A 24,607-nucleotide genomic window follows, 5' to 3' on the forward strand; every position below is an offset into this window, starting at 1 on the left:
GAGTGCGCATATGTGAGTGTAATGCATGTAAGCGAGTGTGTGTTTATGAGTGCATGCAAGTGCGCATATACGGTTATGCGTTTTGCAATATCCAGCTACTAGGAGAATCAACACCTTTTGCTTGGATAGACTTTGTATGTAGCTGCTCAGTCTATGCAAATAATTTTATAAATACCTGCTTTGCATCAGCCATTTGCTATCTGACTTCCCATCCATTTTATCACTGTTCTCTGTGTGCTCACATTTCAATGAATATATTGTGAATCACTTCAGTAAGAAATAAAAGTAACCATTTTGTTTTACTGGTCTAAGCCTGCCTTATTTAAACACAGACAATGCTTTTTTTTTAACAGTTCTCCACTTTTGCTGTTTGAAATAAAGTTCATAATGCTTACAAAAGTAAACTAATTAAATAAAATAAACAAGAAGGAGATCTGAACTGCTTGGGTACATAGGAAGAACTTGGGGATCACTGGGGCACATACATTCCTGGTGCAGATATGTCATGCGAAAGTCAAAGGAAGTGTGCATCCCCCATCAATGAAGACTCAAGTTTTTAGTAGTAAAGGAAAATAATATACAGAAGATAACATCAAGTGTAAAGTCCTGTGAAGAGGGTCCCAGAAAATAAAATCATTTTTATCCCTTTTAATGCCATTCCTATATAGTTAGGATAATGTAGTCAATGACAACTAAATGCTTTTACCTGCAGATTTAGCAGAGAGAAGGACAGACCTTAATTTAAGGAATGAAGACTGTAACAGGAAGGATGAGCAGCCAAGTCTTAGAACTTGCAAAGCAAGCCATGACAGAGTAATAGGACAGAGTACTCCAGGAAGTCAGTTATTCCTTTACTTGGTACAGTCATCAGTTCTTAGGCTTCAGCAACAATAAGAACTGTGCTTCATGTGATTGATGAGAAATTACCAGTGATGGGAAAATGCAGACCTCTGCAAGATGAGTAACTGCTGTCTTTGTGAAGTGCTCATGTTACAGTAATGGTAAAGGCAAGTGACAAAGTGGAGATGCACCAAACTGAGACTGGGTGTAGCTACACAAAGTTTGAGAAAAATCCTTATTTGCAAACTGTCAAGTGTATATTCATTTGTTTCCTGAAAAATGAATAAAAGTATGGAAAGGAACCTCAGACTCTAAATGCCATAAATCTTTTGATAATACTTTAGAGATGAACAAATACGCAGTATGAGGAACTATGCTGTCTCTGAAGAAAAGTCTGTAAGACAGAGACAAAATCCTAAATCTACAGCACCCAGTGACTGTTAAGAATGCTGAGCCATTTGTACTTGGTACTGTAAATATGGAGCATCTCTACATACTTGATGCTTCCCAGTGTTCCTAGTGTAAACAGATCCTGATCATCAATATTTCCACGATATTATTTCTAAGTTGGAGCTCTTAATGCCTACCAAAGTAATATGGAAGGGAAGATCTCCCTCCCCACCTGACAATGAATTCCAGTCCAATGGGCAGGGAAGGGTAGTGGGATTCTTGATATTCTTTACAAGATGAAGATTCTGAGGAAATTCTTTTTCTTCAGATTTCTTTTCAAAAGGATTATCTTTTTAACACCATTAACCAAATGAGATACTTTATTTAAGTATGAATAGAATGAAATCAACATGTCTCAGCAAATATACTATGGAATATTACAACTGGAGTGTCTTCATCATGCATTTAGTCCTACTTTGTTTCTGTGATGTGTTTAACAGCTTGCATTATTGCCTGACAGTTAGCACCCTTCTCCAAAAAAGTCTTGTTAGGTTGTATAAATTATCTTGATGCACACACTCTTGTTCACTACTCCCAATAAGATTGTGTAGTGATAAGCCTGCTGCCAAAACATGATATGAATGCAATGCCCTTTCCCTCTGATAAGGTTGGTAAAGCCTTTAGAAATTTATTCTGCTAATTTAATTTTCAGAATGTTGAATTGCTGGGCTTACATGTTAAAGTATTTGCTGGCTTCTTTTGAGAACATAAGAATGTTAACTGTTAACATTCTTACTTGTGAGATTAAAATTTCTTTAGATTCCTGAATTGTTTACTTCTCAGGTAACCAAACTCTGTAAAAGGTTCTTATGATGTTGCTGGTGCTGATGTTTCCAGAGCTGCCACAGCTGTGGCTACTGGTTCAGTTATGAGAAGATTTGCTTTGTTAGATTTTCAAAATCTACCAGAAGGTGTTTGAGATTTTGAGTTCTTCCCTGGACAAAGATGTATTAGTTGGACTCTCTCTTGCTAAGATGCTACAAAAGAGAAAAAAATGTGAGAAGTGAAATTGATTTAAGGTGTTCATTCAGATTTTTGGACCCTTTTCAGAGTTCAGTAAAAACTATTTTCTGTGAAATTGACTAAGCAGTCTCAGCAAAGTTCTAACAGGCAACATTTCAAAAAGCAGTTGCAAGAAAGCTGAAGGAAAACTAGGGAAGCTTTCCAGGAAAAAAAGGGAAGTCCAAAAAGTCTATTTGCCTTTTTATCCACCCTTTCTTACCATAGTAATCCTTAAAAATCTGTCCCTCAGTCTAAGTCTCCATCTTCCACAGAGCCATCAGACTATCTTGGACAAGTGGATCCTCAGGCTTGTCCAGCAGGGATTTGGGTGACAGTGGGAATCCCTTCCCCCTTTTCAGGAGATTCCTCTTCATCCTGTAAACCTGACATCCCAATTTCCTCCTACAGTCGAGCAGATGCTGTCTCAACAGTTTATGGAATTTGTCCTCAGCTCAGATGGGCAATGGTGGTTTTATTTAAGGATTTTTCTGGTGCCAAAGAAAGAAGAAAATTAGAGTCCAGTCCTAGAAATTTCCCTTCTCAATCTTTTTCAAGATCCCAAAATTCAGGATGCTAACTCTTCAAACCTTGTTACCTCACATACTCTCTCACAGCTTTATGGTAAGATTGGGCCCAAGAGATGCTTATCGCATTTCATATTGCAAGGAGTTTGGGTGTTTTAATACTTTGTGTCTAGCTCTCATTCATTCTCTATATTGCTCTTTTAGTCTATCTACTGCATCAAGGATACTTACAAAGTGCCTGACTCCAGAGATTGCCCACTGCAAGCTACAAGGCTTTCACATCTTTCTATATTTGGATGATTGTCTTATATTTGCTGATATTTTTTACTGTTGTCTGGATTCCCTAACAAGGGTAATGCAACTCCTGCTTAGTCTGTAGTTTTTCTGGGATGTCTGCTTGATTCATCCCTAGGAAGTGCTTTTCTTCTACTGGACAAAACAGACAGTACAAGGAAATTTTCTGGTGCTTGACTGGGAATTTTGTGGCTCTGGGTTTCATGGACTTCTGTAATTTTTGTGATTCCCTTATCCAGACTTTACATGAGAAGAAATCCAGTGGTGTCTCAGATCAGTCTGAATTTGACATCATCCCCCTTACCTGACTCCATTTCTGAGGTGTCTGAAGGAAGTTAACTTTGGTGGGTGAACCATTTATCTTGTAATCAAGGTCTCCCCTTTTTTCAGTATCTCTCCTAGTCTGGCACACCAAATGATTCAGCTTTTGCTTTGGGGCAGAGGAGAGCATTTCAGAAGGGATGAAAGTGCAAGATCTGTGGCATTCTAAAGACAGACAAAAGCACATAAATGTCAAGGGGGTGCTGGAATTTTTCAATGCTTTTAAAAGTTTTAAATACCATTGTTTCCACAGAACCTCTGCAAGTTACCATAAATAACACCACAGAGATACAAGCCTCTCAGCTGTCCAGATTTTCACAGAATATTTACAGTTTTGCCTCAATTTTGGACTGCATTTTTTCTGGCACATCACTGAGGACTGAAGTCATTAAACAATGCATGCTAACACAAATCTTCCTCTAGTAACTTAAAAAGTTTAGAAGAACAATATATATATATATATATATATATATATATATATATATTTTTTTTTTTTAAATCTGCCCCTACTTTTCTTTTATCAAGATTTGTTGGCCTAATAGGTTGAGAGGTATGTAGTGATATTGTGCATAAACAAACAACGGAGTACCAGATCTTATCCCCTTTACAGAGTTTTTATGATTGCCTGGGAGGTAGCAGCTCTGCAAATTTTGAATCTTCAGACTTCATGCATCCTGTCAAAGTGAAACCTTGTTGCAGGACTAGGAATGACCCTCACAAATGGAAAGTAATGCCCAGAATCTTCCAGGAGTTGATCCGCTGTTGGGAACACTTCCAAATAGATCAGTTTACCTCCTTTCAAACCAGACAGTTAAAGAAATTCTGTTCTAGAGTTCCTTGCAAGCAGGCCTGGAAGACCAATGCATAGTGGAATGTTCTACATGTCTTTCAACTGATATGCAGGGTTCTTCAAAAAATGTGAGAAGGGAAATTGATTTAAGGGGTTCATTCATTTTTTTACCCTTTTCAAAGTTCAGTAAAAACTTTATTTTCTGTGAAATTGACTAAGCAGTCTCAGCAAAGTTCTGACAAGCAAAATTTCAAAAAGCAGTTGCAAGGAGGCTCAAAGAAAACTAGGCCCTTGGCTGTCCCTTAGTTAAGTGATGGATGTCACAGATGACATACACATGCTGTGTCCAAACAGCTGCCTGAAGGACTACAGCTTGTGGGCAATTATTGACTTCAGCTGTGATATTAGTATAATGCACACAGTATCAACACATACCAGAGACTGCTGTCATAGCCATGGCAATACCTGCATTGACAAGACACATGGAGGGATGTGCTGTATCAGGAAACAGACACAGCACCCAAGTATAATGTGGACATCACACCCTATAATCAGACCAATAGGTATGTGACCTGTGTCTTGGGGTAGAGGGTAAATGGTACATCCACCAGCATGTCGTCACACTGCTGACTACTCCCTTGAGTATAACACACGTACTGGGTATGTGACGAACATGCACATCAGAAGGCATACGAGCATCATGGTTACCAGCCTTCATCACACCAGTAACTGAGTACAATGCACTCTTCTCCATGTACCTCCCTACACATGTTCCAGTGATGTGTAACTGAAGTGAACCATCTTTGTCACAATGCACTGTTATGCAGCTTGTTGTCCATACCTAGGCATTCTTTCTGTGGAATATACATGACTGTCTGATGGTGCGGAACACCATTCAAGTTGTTACACCAAATGCATGTGTGCTACCTGTTCACCTTGTGCACACACTGCATAAATAGGTGGTTGACAGCATTAATGGCATGTATATCATTTGCGACATTGTGAATTCTGCCATAGATACATGCCATGCACACAAGATAACTAGCCTGTATTGCCCATACTGTCACATACAGATATAGCAGTATCCCTCCTAACACCTCCTGCAGATATTGCAGTACCAGAACAGTGTCCATGCTTACCCTCAAAGAGTGTGGATGTATCATACTAGTTGCCCAGTGGGTGTGTGTGTAGTCTCATCTGTTATCACTCCACATCACATATGTTATGTCAGAGGCATGGGATTAGTGGTGGTATTATTCCAATATTGTCCATGATTGTGGTAGGTTATTGTAATGTTTGCCGTGATCCATTACCTGTGGCCACCATGCTGGAGACCTATGCTGAGAGTACACTCATTCAGGTATATCAGTTTGCACAGCTTCCCAATATGCACCCTACCTCAATTGTATGTCAGATTCCTGATAGATGTCCTCTGCATTATTCATGTGAGGATGATATCTCACACATACATCCTCCCCGTTATGACACCTTGTATGAGTCAGACAATACATTTTCACTATATAGTCCTTACTGTACCATATGGATATGTGCCTGGTGTTGCTGCTACAACCATCTTCCATTTGCATGCCCTCCTCTGCTGTACCTGCAGAAGTTTCACCTGTACTCTTTCCCTGTGTTCATTCCTACAACTCATCTGTGTGTCCCTGTTCAATATACACTCTTCCCCTGAGTGATCATTTTACATGGCAGTCCCATGTCCTGTTACAGATCATTAACACAGCTTCAGTAAGGAATGCCAAGAATGGGATATCACAATACTCTGCACTGTAGGTACACTGTCCTGTACTGTGTTTGCATCATCTGGTTCACATTCATATCTCTCAAATCTCCAGTTATTCCCAGGATTTCCAGATGTTTTCCTTATTGAATATGTGTCTTTCTGCCATATCACTGGGATGATCTCTGGATGTCTGTGACTCAGTATTACAGGCATTTGGGTGCAGGCCTCTCAAATGTCCTGATCTGTGCAGGCAGTTCAGTTTATGTCTCATATTTGTCATCTTTTCCTGATAACATTGTTTTCCTGGCAAAATCATTGGCATGTCACTGCAGAGTGCAGTCAGTGACTGATGACTGACATTTGAGCTTCAGACTTCATGCTTTTCAGAAAGTTCATGCTATGTACAACCTAAATATTCTATCAACTTCATAACTTTAAACATGGAATACTAACAATCAGTCCGTATTTCTGGCCTTTTGTCCCCCAGTTTGTATGGCTTTGTTCACATTTCTCATTCTAACAGGTTGAGACTGTTACATTCAAACACATTCCCATGTGACATCTCTTGTCATATATGTCCCTATTACTGATTATTTGTCCTTGCATTAAGTTGGCCTCTGCGCAGATATGTTGCACTAACAGAATGACAGCTATTTGTACTACCATATCTCTCAGCTGTACAGATTTTTGTAGAATGTCCAGATTTTGCCTCTCACATTTGGTGTATTTCTCATACAATTGTGGTTTCCTGGCAAATCAGTCAGAAAATAGTGACAAACATTTGAGTCTCAGACTTCATACCCTTCTAACAAATCATGGGAATGTACAGCCTACCATTCTATCAACCTTTTCAGTTTGTAAGAGCAATACTTAATAAACGCGTCCCTAACATACTTTCAGCTGTCCAGATTTACACAGAATGTCCAGCTTTTTGCCTCATCTTTTTGGCCTTTTACTCATAAACTGTATGGCTTTCTAACAAATAACTACTATGATCTGAGGATTAAAGTGAGTAAATAATGATATGCGTTTGAGTTTCAGACTTCATGTCCTTCACACAATGCATGCTATCAGAAATTCTGTTATTCTAGCAACTTTCTACTTTAATAAGAGCAATATAGGTTCATAGGATGATACTAGGCTATTGGACCAGAGGCCCTTATAAGCCTAGCCAAGAAGTTTGCCCATATTCCCACAAAGTCAGCACCTGTTTCACTGTCCAGCAGGGACACAGGTGGGATCTTAGGCGTGTATTTTCTGTTTCCCACCCAGTCATCCAGGTTCCTCTTAAAGAGGGCTAGAGAGGTACTCTAACATGGAGATGTAGTCTATTCCACAGATGGGGGAGTCTCTGGGACACAAATCTATCCTGCCAACAACTTCTATTAATGTCACAGACCAGACTGAGGCCTTGCATGCAGGTTGCCTGAGTGGATTTTGACTTATGGATATGCAGTAACTCCATCAAGGCTGGGTCAGAGATGGTCTTGTATGACAGACACAGGTCATCTCTAAGCAGACTGTACGAGAGGGGCAGGGCTTTTAGCCTATCTATATAGAACAGCTGTTTGAGACCCTGGATTTTCCTGGTCATTAACCTCTGTGGTCTCTCCAGCTGCTGCATGTGCTTGGCAAGGTAAATGCCAAAGGGGGCATTGTACTCAATAATGGGTCTGACAAGGGAGAAGTACAGTGATGTTATGACTTCCCTGTTCCTGGATGCAATATCCTACTTATGAGGTGAGACATGTAGAAAGCCTTCCGTACAACAGAGGCAATGTGGTGGTCAAACGTCAGGTTACTATCAACCTGGGTGCCCAAGTCTGTCACGACTGCTTGCATACTTAGTACCTTGTTATTAATGTGATAATTAGTGGGAACGTCATTTTCCCAAGTGGATAATGATGCATTTCTTGGCATTCAGTTTGAGGCCATGTTGCTGGCACCAGTCATTAGTTTGGGTAAGGCCCCTCTTGAAAGATGTTCACAACACTCATCTGCAAACTTGCTCAGCCACAGACCACTGATTTTGGCTTGCACATCAGAAAAGTATATCCCAAACAGTAGGGACCCCAGGACTGATCCATGGGGTACACTACTCGTTATGGGTCTACTACTAAAGGTGGCTTCCCCTTTTTTGACTGAGTGGGTTCTATCAGTAAGCCAGTTAGCTACCTACCTAGTAACATGCAAGTTGATGCCTAGCTGAGAGAGTTTATCAATTATGCCTGAGTAAGCATAATATTAAACACATATCCTTATATTTTTGCCTTTTCCCTACATTGTCATGCTTTGTCCAGATTTCTCATGACAAGAGCTTGAGAGGAATGGTCTCTACTTATCATCCTTTGCCCCCACATTATTTGTGCCTTTTGTCCTTATTTTTTGCTCTAAGAGACAGCCCTGGAGATCACTGTGGCATTCTGTGCAAATCTGCAGACTGTATGTGCTCTCCTTTTCATGGACTTGATATCCATATTTGTTTACAAGGTTTTGCAGCTAGCAATACTGTTGCGAGCCATGAAACCTAGCTTAGGCCCACTGCAGCTCCTTAATACACATTGCATGCTGACCACCATCTCAGTTGCAGATACCCTCTATGTAGACTTTGTGCAGAGCCTATACGGAGTTTAATGAATCCTGGGAACTATTTTTATACTCTGTATTTCTAGAAAGACATTTTTAAAGTGCTCAAGCTAATGCTCTTAGTTCTCCTGCATGTGTTGCAAACATGACTGATAAACTGAAAATGCATTCCATTTCAAGTTTCTGCCTGAATATTGGCAAGTACAGCAAAGATTTCAGGTAGCAAGTGATCAAAATAGTAATGTACTGTGTATATAATTATATTATACATTATAAATGGCAACACTGAACACAGGTTTATATATGGCAACTTTAACCCAGCTTACTTAGCATGGAAACATTGAAACTAGTCACTTTCAAACGGTGACTATGCAGAATGGATACATTGTGACATTTGGTGTCACTATCAAAATGTAGCAAGAAGTATTCAGCCATAGCTTTCCTTAGCAACTCAAACCCCATTATAATCAACAATTTCAAAACGCAACATGGCAACTGCGGATGAATAAAACAACTTTATTATACATCTCTAAAAGCAATAGCACTTTGGCTCACTGCCTTCACCTATTTGTTATTTGTTCTTTGGTTTATAATATCTCAATCACTAGAGCTGAATGGTTGGATTCTTCTTTTCCGGTACTTGTTATCTGCTACTGAAAGATGGTGTCCATGCAATCGTCTGCATATGCTTGTTTGCAATTTGTTCTTTGAAGCGGTCATGCTGCATCCTGATCTGAATCCACACTGTTCATCTTTCATCTTATTTTCTACCACTCTACGTATTAATTTATCAATCACCCTCTCCAGAACGTTCCTGCAATGTGACAGGAGTTTGATAGCGTTGTACTGAACACAGCTTTGAATGTACCTTTTGCTCTTGAACACTGGCACTGATATGCTTATTATCCAGTCACTTGGGATACACCTCTCTCTCCACATTGCTAGGAATACACCCTCCAAAGCTAACCCTCTTCTGTCTCACTCAGTATCTGTATCAGGTCTGCTGTGACCTCACCTGAGTCTGCTGCTTTCCCTGACTCCATTTTCCTTACTTTGATTCTTACTTCTTCTAGGGTGGGCTCCTGCTCTTCTCTCATTGTAAACTGTGTCTGGGGCAGTACAGCTTCTGTATGGGTTTTCTTAATTCAGAAGATGTTGGAAGTACTCCTTCCATCTGCCTTTGATGTCCTGTGGACTGGTAAGCAAGTTGTTTCTGGCATCCCTTATGAAAGGTGTCTGACTGTTTTCTTTGTCTTTCTGTGTTTGCCTTGCAACCTGATATACTTTCTTTGTGTCATCTACTGAGTCACCCTACAGAAGCTGGTAGAGTGCCTCTGATGCCTTGTTCTTTGCTATTCCTACTCCTTTCTTTGCCTTTTTGTTAGCCAACCAGTATTCCCTCCTATTCTGGTCTGTCTTTTCTTTCTCTCATGTTTTCCCTGCACTCCTTTCTTTCAATGAATTCTGGGCTTCAGCTTTCCTTATGTACATTATTTCCATGCCTGGCTCGGCTGCACACTTGTTCTGTAGTCCTTACACGTGCTGTTTTGAGATGCTGTCATTCTTCTTCAACTCCACCTATTTCCTCTTCTTCTTAAGGTGCTAGAGCTCTGAGCTATTACTTGAACTGTTGTGCTTTCTCTCCAGTCAACTACTAGGTGTTCAGCCTGGTCTCTGTTGACCTTAGAGCCTCCTCTGACCACTGCTTGCAGCTGATTGTGGCAACCAGTGGTTTATGCTGTAGACTGACTGTTTCACTGCCGATGACTTTACAATCACTGATTCTACCCCATTGCCCTTTCCTTACTAAGAAAAAATCCACTAGAATTGCATGCTTGCCACTCTTGTATGTGATCCGGTTACAGTATCTCTTTTTGAACAGTGTGTTGACTACTATCAAGCCATTTGCCAGACAGAAGTCTAGAGTGGCCTGTCCTTCGTTATTCCTGTTACCCCACCCATGTGCTTTTGAATGGAGATCACAGTACAGTGAGGACCAGGACAGTTACCATTTTCTTCATTGTAGTGAGATCTCTGAGTTGGTATATTTAATTTGCAGGGAGTGTGTGGGGTGCGGGGGGGGGGGGAGGCTTGCACCCCCTGCAAAAATGTAAAAGATATTGATTTTTGTATTTTTTTTAATGTTAAATTTTTCAAAATTTGATCACATTGTCTCACCAATATGAATTTTGAGTTTCGGAAAACTTGATCAAGTGACATAGATCTGTGTGTGTGTGTGTGTGTGTGTGTGTGTGTGTGTGTGTGTGTGTGTGTGTGTGCGCGCAGCTATCTATAGACACATACACAGACACATATATCATAGGATCATAGGAAGTTACTAGGCTAATGGCCCTAGGGATCTTACAAGCCTAGCCAAGTTATACCCTTTTCCCCATGATCACCACCTATTGCCTCTGTCCAAGAGGGACACAGGTGAAACCCCAGGGATGAATTTACACTTACCCATCCAATCATATAGACTGCGTTTGAAGAGGGATAATGAGGTGCTCTGACATGAAGTGGGAGTCTGTTCCAAAGGTGTGGTAACCTCTGGGAGACAAATCTGTCTCTCCAGCAGGTTCAATTACTGTCACATACCAGGTTAAGGTCTTTAGAGCTAGTAGCCCATGTACCATTTGACTTGCATATATGCAGCATTTCCAGTAAAGCAGGGTCAGAGACTGCCTTGTATACAAGGCAGAGATCACATCTGAGCAGTCTGTATGAAATAGAATAAAGTGACAATGACTTCCGATGATCCACATAGAACAGATGCTGCAGACCTTGAATTTTCTTTGTGAGGAACCTTTGTGGTCTCTCTAGTTGCTGCAGGTGCTTGGAAAGGTCCATAACAAAAGGAGCACTGTACTCAATTATTGGCCTGATGAGGGAAGAGTACAGCGAGGTTATAACTTCTTTTTTTCTGGAGACAATGCCCTTACTTGAGATGAACAATATAGAATGCCTTTTTTACGTGTGTGTGTGTGTGTGTGTGTGTGTGTGTGTGTGTGTGTCCATGTGTATGTGTGTGTGTACTCATGCGCACATGTGTGATGACAGTCCCTACTGTCTTCTGTAGTGGTAGTGTTATAGCAATAGTGTTATAGAAAAATCTTCTGTCTTATGGCCTTGCACGCCTTTGGAACTCCCTACCACCTTCCATTCGCACCATCCCCAACCATTTTATATTTAAAAGATCTCTTCACTCACATCTAGTATCTCAGTGGGAATGCTCTTGCTCCCACCCCACATAACTAACACTTGCAAACTCCATCTTCCTTCTTCCTCTGTTTCCTCCTGCAACTTTCCTAATTACCCACCCTAACTCATACATATTATTATTCCTACAATAATCGGAAAGAATACACTAGGCTACACTTCCTAAGTATTGCTTCCCTAATACGTTATTACTTCTCAGTACTTTTGTGCATTGCTTCCTAATATGTTATTATTCCTCAGTATTGTCATGAAATGCTTCCAAATATGTTGTTATTTCTCAGTACTTTTGTGCTAAATTTCCCTTTAGTCTGTATTACCTATTAATTTCATCACTAGATTGTACTCACTCTAGTTTTTATTGTATTATTTGCAAATTGTTTTTTCTTGTATGATTAACTTCTGTGTAATTGTATAATTTGTATATCTATTAAGAATAACCTACTGTAACCTAGTTAGTTTTGGAGCTTGTCTCCCCAGGACTCCATTGAAAACTGGTTCATTTCGCCCAATGGACTATCCTGGCAAACCAACTGCAAATAAATAAATAAATAAACAGCTTTTGTATGTTTAAGAAGCAGGATAGATTTAGGGACAGCATTATCACGTGTTACTAAAGTGGAGTATGGAGGCTTTGCTGGTTACACTGGATCCAGTAGTCCAAAATCTGTTATACATCCATAAATCAAATAGCCTAGCTAATACTAGGACCATAGATCTAAATCCACTCCAACAAATAAACATGGTGGAGGGATAGATTTATAACACACTGTTTTCTCACTTCTCTAGAACAAACTCACTCTCCAAGTTAAACAATGTGACATGCTGTCAGCCTTTCAAAAGGATAACTGATTGGGCATTCATAAATTTACATGAAAAGGGAGGAAAAGCTTAACAGTGAGTCCTGAAAGATGAAATGTCCTTGCATCTCAATTGATGTGCAACTCTTATGAACCCATGACATATGAGTAAGGCACATCCCTGTATGGAAGCAGAGTTACTGTGCATAACATGCTTAGACCTGCTTTCCTGGTGACTCTTGTGTGACCTGCATGAACTTGCAATATGTGGAATAGTAAAGAAGAAATACATGCTGCCTTGTCTGTTCCAAAGTCTGAGATCTTTTAGAGTGCATCTTCAAGACTTTGACAAAAGGTATATGCATGATATTTTTACAGACAGTATGTGCACTGGTGAGTACATTGAAAGACCATTACATGTTTACATGGCCACTACAAAAATCAATTATATCAGTGAAAATACTATAATGCACTTTTTGCTTTTGTGTTTCAGGCCATCTTGAGATGCCAGTTTCTGTAAATTTAAGCAACCACAAAAAAAGGTGCACCAGCCACTGACCACCAACTCGAAAATGAACTTTATTAAGGAACTTCATCAGAACTAAAAAAATCAATCCCCTAACTCCATTAAATTCTATAAAAAGCCACCACATGATCATGTACCAACTCTTTTGCTCAATGCTTTCTGGAATTCATAAATTCCAATGCCCTAGATCAACTTATCCACACACCCACCAGGGGTAACAATATCCTAGACCTAGTTATTACCAACATGAGTGGCTGGTGCTCCATACCTGAAGTCAACTCCTTGATGGTCAGATCCGACCATAAGCTAATCACCCTAGATATCCACATCCCGCCCCCAACCCCCATTAAGGAAACCACAGTAAAAAAAGTCTCCAAAGCCAACTTCATGCTTCTTAAGACAGAAGTGGCGAACTTCATGACACTCATGCAGCTGGACAATACAGTTATGACTGCTGAATCCTACACAGATGCACTCTATAAGCACTTACACGAGTGCATAGATCGTGCTAGCCCAAACAACCCAGATGCTATCCTCCAAAAAAAGGAAGCCAATCTGGTGGCCCCCGCCATAAACAAACTGTACAACAGAAGGAAGAAACTGTTGCAAAAAAGAGTAAAATCCCATGAGTGGAGGAGCTCCCTGGTCAGCCTCAGTAAGAAGCTGAGATCCCTTATAAGATTCTGCAAAGCTAGCTATGAAAACAAAATCACAACTGATTCTAAGGACAACCACAAAGCATTCTATAGCTATGTCAAGAATCCCTCAATGGCAACACCTACATCTGTTCTGAGTTACGGCACAACTGCACGAAAATTACAGAACCAACTGATATTGCCAACATCCTGACAAATAGGTTCAGTGCTAACTTTACTCCCCTCTCACCCCCTAAAGGGCCCATATCTATACAGGAAGAATGCAGAGCCCCTATAATCATAACTACGCAGGTAAAAGCTGCACTCTCTAAAGCCAAAAACACAGCATCCATGGGACCGGACAACATCTCAGTCTGTGTTTTACACGAACTTCAGAATGAACTGGCTCCCCACCTAAGCACCATGTTCAATCATAGCTTCACGTCAGGCTTTGTGCCCATTGAATGGTGCACAGCAGCAGTTATCCCACTCCACAAAGAGGGAGCCACCACTGATCCTGGGAACTATCGCTCTATTAGCTTGATGAGCCTGGTCTGCAAGGCCATGGAACGTATCATCATGGAACTTATAAACAAAGACATTGGTAACCTCCAAACTCTGGACCCCACTCAGTTTGGGTTTGTGAAAGGCAGATCATGCCTCCTGAACCTGATCGACTTCTTTGAGGCAGTCACCAAAGCCATAAACGAGGGTAGGGTGGTTCACACAGCCTATCTTGACCTTGCCAAGGCTTTCGACGCCATCCCCCATTCTGGAATTATAGCTAAACTCACTAAACTAGGTATAAATCCCTACATCACAAGGTGGGTTGCCAACTGGCTCACGGACAGAACCCACACTGTAAAGGTTGCAGACCGTAAATCTGACTTCAAACCAGTGACAAGTGGAGTACCACAGGGTTCAGTCCTGGGACCTCTCTTGTTTGGTATCTACTTCTCTGAAGATCAGGCTAAGACAGAAGGCCTCTGGCTAACGAAGTTCACAGATGACTGCAAACTAGGAGCCATAGTCGAGTCCCCAAATGATGTGGACATCCTACAGAAGGGCCTCACTGAGACAGATGCCTGGTGTCAGAGCCATGGCCTTAAGCTCAATGCCAAAAAGTGCATTGTCATCCCCTTTGGTAAAAACTCTGTATCCATGAACTACCACATAAACGGCAGTCTGCTTAACGCCGAATGTGTGATAAGAGACCTTAGGACCCAGGTGGACAGTAGTCTGTCCTTTGATAATCACATCACCGCAGTAGTCAGGAAATCCTTCTAAGTGGCACACCTTATCACAAAAGGGTTCTCATCCAGGAAAAGAGGTCATTGTTCCCCTCTACTCGACACTCATTAGACCCATTATAGAGTACAACTTTTGGAATGTACCTCACAAAACATCTGCAGCAGCTGGAAAGGCCACATAAGTACCTCACAAAGAGGATTACTGGCCTCAAACAGATGCCATACACTGACCATCTCAAAAAACTCCAGCTTTATTCCATATCATATCTCCTACTCCGAGGTGATCTCTGCCTAACATATAAAGCTATGTCAAACCCAGAACTGTTGGACATGCTACACCTAAAGAAATCCCAATCCCTCCGAGCTACATGCTGTATGGATCTAAACCTTGTCACCAGAATAAACAGGACATGGTGGAGGGATAGATTCCTGTCTCAGAGACTTTCCATACTCTGGATCAAGCTACCCATCTATGTCAAGCAAAGTTTCTCATTAGCACTCTTCAAGAAAAATCTTGATGAGTGGATGGGAAATAGGAAATGCACCCTGGGGATCACTTCTCTGGCTCTGCTCGACAGGAGCACAGGAAAATAACTTTCTTCGGTGGCATAAGCAAGGGAACCTTGTTGGCTAGGCTTACTTAGGCCCTTGGGCCAGTAGCCTAGTACCTACCTATGAAACTATGAACCTACCTATCAAGTGCTAACCAACCACCAATGTAGTTAATGGAGTTAGGGGATTGATGTTTTAGTTCTGATAAAGTTCTTTTACTAAATGTGGAACAAAAGTGCTTAATTTATTATTTATTTATTTATTGACCAGGAAAGTCCAGTGGGTTAAGAACCCATTTTCAGTGGAGGCACAGGGAGAATAGCTCCACAGTCAAATAAAAATATAGACACTTGACAAAAACATTTTTGAAAGTGAAAATATATAAAATTTGAAAAAATATACAAAAGAAGAATACATAGACAATATAAAACTTATCAGTATGTATCAGAACTTATATAAACTTAGATGACAGTTGGTAGTATAGTATAAAGCTTGAGTTGTTTCTTTTTGACATTGCATGAAAAACATGGCAGTTCTTGTCAAACAGTTATAGAGGTAATAGAGCTGTGTTGCTGTCAGGGTAAAAGTTATTTTGAACTATTGAAGTGGGTTAGAGATAAGTAATAAAGGTTTTATGGTGGTTTGTCTGATTTGCATTGGCATTTGAGATTATGTAGGAAGGAAGTTTTTATTGCTACTTTATATGTCTTTATACAGTGTATTTGGATAATATGGGAGGGTAAGGAGTTCCATTTTTTTCCCAAGAACCAGACTCTACAACGAACCACAATAAAATCAGGAAAACGAGTCCAGGCCAACACAGGTTTATTAGCAACAAATGAAAATGAACATTTACCTAGGTTTTGTCCACAATAGGGCTTCTTCAGAATGCTGAAGTCAACCATAAAAGCCATATATATATATATATATATATACACACAATCAATCAAATTAAATCATTTAACAAGCAATTAATCATCCTTAAAGGTATACACCCTATAGCTAAGAAAAAGCCTATACTGTAAAATGCCTACTATAAATGCATGAAAGTTACATAAACATCACATAAAAATAACTACTAGATACTGTGCCACTAAACTAACAATGTAAACACATAAATATATGTGTAACAATAAATATATAACACTAAAAATGTGTACAAAAAATATATGTATAAAAATGTATGCATAAGTATAAAAAAACAAGTAATATAAAAACTTTTAAAAGTTATATTACTTAAGCTCTGAAATATGCTTTAATTTAAGATAGGGCTTAATAGAACTATACTCATTAATACCAGGATAATTATGTGCATTCAACCTAAGCTGCCACTTTAATTCACAAACATCCAAGTGGGCATCTGTAATTCTGCCTTGGGAATCAAACTTAATCTGCTGTAAAATACAGAACTTAAATGTATGACCAATGTTGTCAATTAAGTGTCTGGCTAGGGCATTGGTAGTTTTGAGATGTTTAATGTCCAAATGATGTTACCTAACCCTGTCCTTAAAGCACCTACTAGTTTTACCTACATAAAATGCTTCACAAGCCTGACACTTAGCAAGATAAACAACATCCTTAGTGTGACGATCATAATGACCTGAAACTGAAACAAAACAGTGATTAATAGTAAAACTACTACCAGTTGTCAAAATATAAGAACAAGTCATACACCTACCACATTTATAAGTACTTTTTCTTAGCTATAGGGTGTATACCTTTAAGGATGATTAATTGCTTGTTAAATTATTTAATTTGATTGATTGTGTGTGTGTGTATATATATATATATATATATATATATATATATATGTGTGGAGTTTATGGTTGACTTCAGCATTCTGAAGAAGTCCTATTGTGGACGAAACCTATGTAAATGTTCATTTTCATTTGTTGCTAATAAACCTGTGTTGGCCTGGACTCGTTTTCCTGATTTTATTGTAGTTCCATTTGTTTAGCAATGCTATGGAAAAACAAGCATTGTCCAGCTCTCTTGTTGGGCTTGGTTACACTTAGTAGCAATTTGTCGGAAGATCTTAGGGTACATGAAGGAATATAAGTTTGTAGTATTGATGAGAGTGCTAGGCAGGTATTTGGTTTATAAATTAGTTTATGGGCTAGCATTAGCTAGATATAGCAAAGATAGTTTGGGAAATCCAACCAGTTCAATTCAGAGATTGCTTGGCAGTGGTGTGAGCAGTTAGGCTTTCCTGAGGCAAATTTAGCTATTTTATAGTAACAAGACTGAAGTTTATTGCGGAGGGATGAGTGAAGGTTAGTAAAGATGGCACTACCATAAAGTAGAGCAGGGATGAGTAAGGTACTTGGCCAGTTTTATTCTGGTGTTTTTGTCCATGTAAAGTTTATGACTATAAAGTTAAGTTTAAAGTGTGTTTTCTTTATTGTATTGAGAATGTGTGTTTCAAAGGTGAGTTTGTCTAGTCTATATCTGGTGGTTTTGAAGAGAATAATAGAAGGTTTTTTTTTTATGGCGTTTAGTAGCAGTAGCAGTTGTGAATTGTTTAGCCATGACTCAATCTCTGTAAAATATTTTGAGTAATTGTGAGGAGGTCAGAGAAATTGTTTGAAGTAGATATTATTGTCGAATCGTCAGCGTATTGGATAATTTTACCTAGTTGAGAGACTTTGTGGAGGTCATTAATAAAGATGTTGAAGAGTAATGGTCCCAGAATGGAACCCTGTGGGACTCCTTTATTGTTACAGGTAATCAGATTGGACATTATGCCACTTTACAGATTGTTGTCTATTGTTCAGGTATGATGTAAACTTGCTGAGGGATTTGGGGGCGCAGCCAAGTTTTGTTAATTAGATCAGAAATTTAGTATGTGATACTGTGTGAAAAGCTTTAGATAGCTCCAATAGGATTACTGAAGTGGGGTGATTTGTATCTAAGGCTTTGTTGACAGTATCGGTGAATGAGAGTAGGGCTGTAATAGTGCTGTGCTTTGGGCGGAAATCATGTTGAGTGGGAGACAGAAGATTATTATCAATGAGGTACTTGAGTAATTGTGTGTACACACTTCTCAAAGATTTTGGATAGTGGGGAAAGTATAGAGATGGGGCGATAGTTTGAGAGGTCGTGAGAGTTTCCGCCTTTATGTAGTGGAGTAATAATAGATTTTTTTCCATAGATGTGAAACGTATCCTTCTGTGAGAGAGCGGTTTATAAGAATACTAACTGGATATGCAATTGCATTTGCTGCTAGTTGTACATATTCTAGAGAAGGTTGTCTGCAGATAGTTTACATATGAGAGATGTGGGTACTGGTTGAATAGAAAATGAGTGAGCTGTGGAAGGATTGGAATTTTTGTCAGGAATGAGTGGTGCATTGTCATTTTGTATGAGATTGTTAGTATTCTGGGAGTATTGGTTTGGTCTTGTTGAGAAGTCTGATTAATTTTTGGATGGTGGTAATAAAGTGAGTATTAAAGTCATGGGAAATTTAATTAGGGGTCTTATCAGGTGCAGAAGAGGGATTTGGAAAGAGTGGAGACCGACTTCCAGAATTTCTTTGGATTATTTTGTAAGGTTGTTAGCTTAGAGGAGAATTTTTTTTTATCTTGTATTACTAGTTTCTTGGCTTATATTTCTTAGTTTGAAATTAATTTCATTTTGATGTGTTCTATCTTTTTTGCCAAATTTTCCATGCCTTGTCTCTATGAAAGGTGCATTGTTTGGTCAGTTTTGTTAGCCACTGGGCATGATTCACTTTTGTTCGCTTGATTTGCTTAACCTTAATAAAGTTTATTTTGAAGTTTGTGTTTAGTGGTTAGTGTTCCTTTTTTGTGATTACATAGCTGGTCTCTTTGGTCCTTTGCAGTTTCCTTCTGTAAACTTAATCCAACCCATAAGTTTAGAGGTTTAGGTCTTGCAGGGGAAGTGCATCATTAAAGTGAATATGTTTCCTCTCATACCAAACTCTGTTTCCACAGCTCTCATCTTGGGCAGCTGATATCTGTGGTTCCCTATATTTTCACTGAAATTACTTTTTCATAGCTGTTCTAAGTCTGTTACAGTCCTGTAAATAAAGTACTTAAAACGGTATACATAGCTTTATCATTATTTTCTGCAGATATCAATCTCTGTGGAAAATTCACAGTTTATTAAGGTTTGTTATATTAACTAAAAGGTTGACTAAATATATAAAAATAGTTACATCATTTTGAGTTTGTGGTAAGAGAAGCCTGAGTCAGTTGGTTTGCATGTTAATTATTCTAAAATTGCTACAGTCATCCTTGGCTGTCTGTTAAGTGTTTTTGATTTTGGACATACTGGATTAAACAATGGGTGCCAGCATAGGTGCAACCGTGCAAATGATCATATTCAACTTGATGAGGTGCTAACTGCATTGGTTTCTGACTTGGTGGTGACTTTCATTTCTTCTTATTGAGAGGTTTAAATGCTGAGTTGTTTAAAATGCCTTATTTACTTCAGTGTATGTATTTATTTGAATGTGTTAACCAGTGTAATCTATTCATGCATTCATCACAAAGTAGTAAAAAGTCAGGTACTATGTAGATGCATCCTGTGGAGAGACAAAGCTTGGCTTAATTGCTTTGGGTTGGGGATGCTATTTTATGAAATGATACGCGTGTCACTTTATACAGAATTCACCTCAGTTGTGGAACTCACAGCCATAATGGAAGGTTGGATGCGAGGTTAGTGCAGCCATTTTTTTATAAATTACTACTTTTTTAAAGAATTTTACTTTTTGTGGTTGATGACAGTGGGATTTTAAATGACTGCCATGATTTGCTCTAGGTAACTTTAATTTTGGAGTAAGTTTTACAGATAATGGCTATATTCTGCCATTTAAGCTGTTATACAGATTCTGTACAAGCCATTTGGAGAAGGAGTCAACCTTGTAGGAGATGGCTGCTAGAAGAATTAATAGGGCTTGTTTAGACTACACACTTGGCTATTACGGGTAAGTGAACATTTTTATGTTTGGGAGATCCTGATTTAGACTGTGTATTATTGATGGCATCTCCTGTGTTTGGTGTACTGGAGACATTTAAATAGAAAGTATGCATCTGACTTGTTTCCATGTTGTATGGTTTATGTAGTGTAAAGCTTTGTATTATATGTTTCATTTTTTATGGGCTGCTTGTTTTCATTCACTCAGTGTGCAATTATTTCACTGTGTTTGTGTTTGTGGAGGGTTGTTATTTACACAGGTAACTGGCTATTTTTTCACTGATTGCTTGGGGGTCTGGTTTTCCAGGAGGTTTACCACATTCTTTTTGCTTTGATCAGCAGCATTGTAGCTCATCTGAGAAGATGTGGTCATTGTTGAAGATTTTAGTGTGTCTTATTAGTGAGGTATTTTTATACAGTATTTATTGTGTTTTCCTTTTGTGGATGGTGAAAATAAGTTTAGAACTAGTTTTGTTCAGGGGTTGGGAAACCTGAGTTCCGGCTTCAGCTCCTGGTGCTGTATGTGGTAGTGATTATGGCCATGTTTTATTGCTCAGATATTGGGTAGGTTTTCCTGATGGCTGCATTGAGCCTACTTCACACAATAACATGGCTCCAGTGAGACATTCTGGTACATACTGACAAGCTTACTGAAGGATGCTACAGGTTACTGTACATTTCAGTTTTGAGAGATTATTTAAATTCTCTTTAGTTATTTATGTCAACTCTTGAATTTGAAGTATATGTTGTAGGAAGAAATAAGTATGAATGATGCATTCAGTGTATTTTTGTGCCATGTTTTGTGTGTAATATGTTCATAGGTTTATACTAGCCTAACGACCACCAGGGTCTTTACAAGTCCAAAATCAGGGATAATTTTTAAATATTATCCTAATTCAATTAAAAGTTCATAAGAGAATAAGTGTTTTCATCAACCTGGATTTCCTAAAGACTTAGAAGAATGAACTTGAATGTCTGACATTACTGACTGAACAGTCTTCAGTGATTTACCATTAAATCAAAACATTTGACAAGGAGAAGGGTAATAATATGAGACAAAAATCAGAGATAGTTAAGCGGTATGAAGTAGTTATTGCCCAGTAATATTGCTTTCATTGTTTTTCAGTATGATAATTGTTTTTGTGATGTGAGTGGTATATAAAGTTAGGAAGTGAGTGAAGAGGGTGAGCAAGGAGGTGTAAGGTATGAATAAGAACTTTTACATCTTGAAGTCTATGTATAGCCGAGGCGCTACAGAGAAAATGTAATAAAACCTTTATTGGCTATATCGTGGTGCTTGTTCTGTTGTGGCACATCAATACCAGTGTTGTTCAGATGAATAGGACCTTGTTCATATTTAGGAATATTGTTAGACTGGGGCTGAACAAGAACAGAGACAAATTTTGCCTGAAAATTATTTCAGAATGGTTTTAAAGCACTAGAGGTAGGGTATTGACCTGATGGATATAACTAACTAAGGAGTTCCAGGCCTTAGCAATATGGTATAAATATAAATCATGCCCTGCAGGTTTGATAAGTTTATGGACAGAAAGGTTTTTCCTCTCTGGATCATAACGATCGACTTCAAACATAGTTGTGTAGAATAGCATTTAGTGCCCGACAGGCAGATGTATCTGGATAATTTTATAGGTGGAAAGAAGCTGTATATATGTTACTTGATGGGGAAGTTCTAACAATTTAGGCTGTCAGTGCTATACAGTAATGGGTTCTGAAGGGGGTATTTGCTGCAAATTTAGTCAATTTATTATAGCATTGCTCAAATGTTGCTTATTGTGCTGCCTGGGAGTTAGTTAAGAATGGCAGCATCACAAAGTAGTGATGGGAGGGGGTATTTAGTGGCAAGTGTAGCATTAGTTGTGTTGGTGAGAAAGTTTTTGGATCTGTAAAACATTCTGAGTTTTTGGTGATTTTTTTTATGCATTTTTATATGAGTAATCTCCAAGTGTAGTACCTCGCAGGATGCGCAGTAGCAAATCCCACCCCAAACACGCCTCTAGCCCAAGCCCGCATGAATATTTATTTTGCTCCTGCCGTACCGTTACTTTTAGTCAAACATAGAGTCAAATCATACTAATGCACACACGGAATTCCTTGCAAAGTACCGTTCATTTTATTCAGGGAAACCATAAGCATTTTACAGAAGTAATTTACAGAAGTCATGCATTATTCAGCCATTGCAAATAAGAGTCAAATCATACAAATTCTCACACAGAATTCCTTCCACCGTAGCGTTAACTTTATTAAAAGTGTGACTGGGACTGCCTTATTGATTATTAAACAGGTGTGATTAAAAACCGTCAAAAACCGGCAGCAGTTAAACATATGTTTTGTAGCACTGAGGGGTGTTTTACTGTAAAAGTGTGACTATGACTTCATTGATTCCAATGTGCTATTATGTTATGGGACCGTTTTATCATTTGTGTATGTAATGTTTTTAGCATGACTGTCACTCATACTCGACTTTCCCCTGCCAATCATGGATGCCACGCCCACTCCATGCCCAAAGCTGCGCAGAAATGAGTGCGAGGTACTACACTTGGAGATTACCTTTATATGCACGTCAAATGTGAGATTAGAGGGTCAAAGGTAAGTGCTAGGTTAGCTGCCCTTGCAGGCCATTTTTATCTAGTTAATTTCCCTTTGTGTGTTTGAAATAACCTATCCCAATTGGTTATAGATTGGCCTTACCTGTCCCATGGTTAATAACTATATGCTCCCCCTAATGACAATAACTAGGATCATACCATCGATAATCTGAGTGGAAACATGCATAGGATAAAGCATTTAGGAGCTGCATCTGTCCATTTGTAGTACAGGGGCAGTTTTGGGGTAAATGTTCTGTTTCTCATCCATAGATCTAAGTTGCCCCTGAAAATGGACAGGAATGAACTTTGTTTAATGTGGATGGGGAGTCTGTTCCACAGCAGTGGTATACTCTATGAAATATACATGTCCCTTCAAACTGTTCTGTTTATGTTGCAAAATAGGTTCCGCTCTCTAGACCAAGTATTTCTTCAGATTCTGTATTATTAAGGGAGAAAATTTAAAATTTTGTTTTTCATGAGAGAGGGATATGGGGAAAAAAGTAGAGGGTTTTTTTTGGGGGGGTGAGTATGAGTTGCAAGTTACAAAGTCATGTTTCAGTCTCTGTTACAGCTTCCTGAGTAATTTTTGGAGATGTTCCAGGTTATCTGGTATGCGTATGAGTGTGGAGTCATCAGCATATTGTATTAGGGAGGTCTTTTGTGTGTTAAAGAGGAGGAAACCAATGATAAAGCCCTATGGTACAATGGTGGTGACTGGGTGGTGTGGAAAGAGGGTAGAATGCCATTTTACTGACTGATACCTATTGGACAAGTAGGTTTTGAACCACAGAAGAGTGGGCTTAGACAGCTATAAAAATATTGCTATTTCTTTTGTGGAGCTATTCTCCCCGGGCCTCCACTTAAAAAGGATCTGTGTCCAGTCGGAATTTCCTAGTAAACAAATGTAAATAAATAAAAATAAAATAAATAAAAATAGTGGGAGACTAGTTTGTCATTTCTGTAGCTTTGTTAACAGTTTCTATAATGGTTAGAAGTGCAGTGTTAGTACTATGAGAGGTATGCAAGCCATATTGTCTGAGGGATGGGAGTTCCTCCTGCAGGAGATAGTTTAGCAAATGTTTTTGCATACATATTTCAAGTATTTCAGACAGGATGGATGAAAAAGCCAGTACAGTTCAGTCATCTGATTTTTTATCAGCTGTACTACATTTTTCCCTTTTGGCCATAAAAACTTGATACTAAATGAGAGTGTCCTGTATATTATATATATTATACAATGTATGTATATAAGGAGAGTATTCCTTTTGTACATAAACGATGTTATTAAAGGGGAGATCCTGTGTAAAATATCAATGTATTTATTAAGAGAGCTCCGGAATAAAAAATTATGTATATTAAGGAGAGTTTCCCGTGCTAATATACGATTAATAAAAGACACAAAACAATTAGATATAAAAGGTTTGTAAAAAAACAATTTTATTTTCCTGAAAAAAAAAGAATTAAAAGGGGAAATTTAAAAAAACTTTTTCACCTTTTCTTAAAAAAAATTTATTAAGAAGGACCTGTTTAAAATTA

The sequence above is a fragment of the Protopterus annectens genome, chromosome 7.part1 (assembly GCF_019279795.1).
Source record: "Protopterus annectens isolate FY-2018-M chromosome 7.part1, PAN1.0, whole genome shotgun sequence".
Classification (NCBI taxonomy): domain Eukaryota; kingdom Metazoa; phylum Chordata; order Ceratodontiformes; family Protopteridae; genus Protopterus; species Protopterus annectens.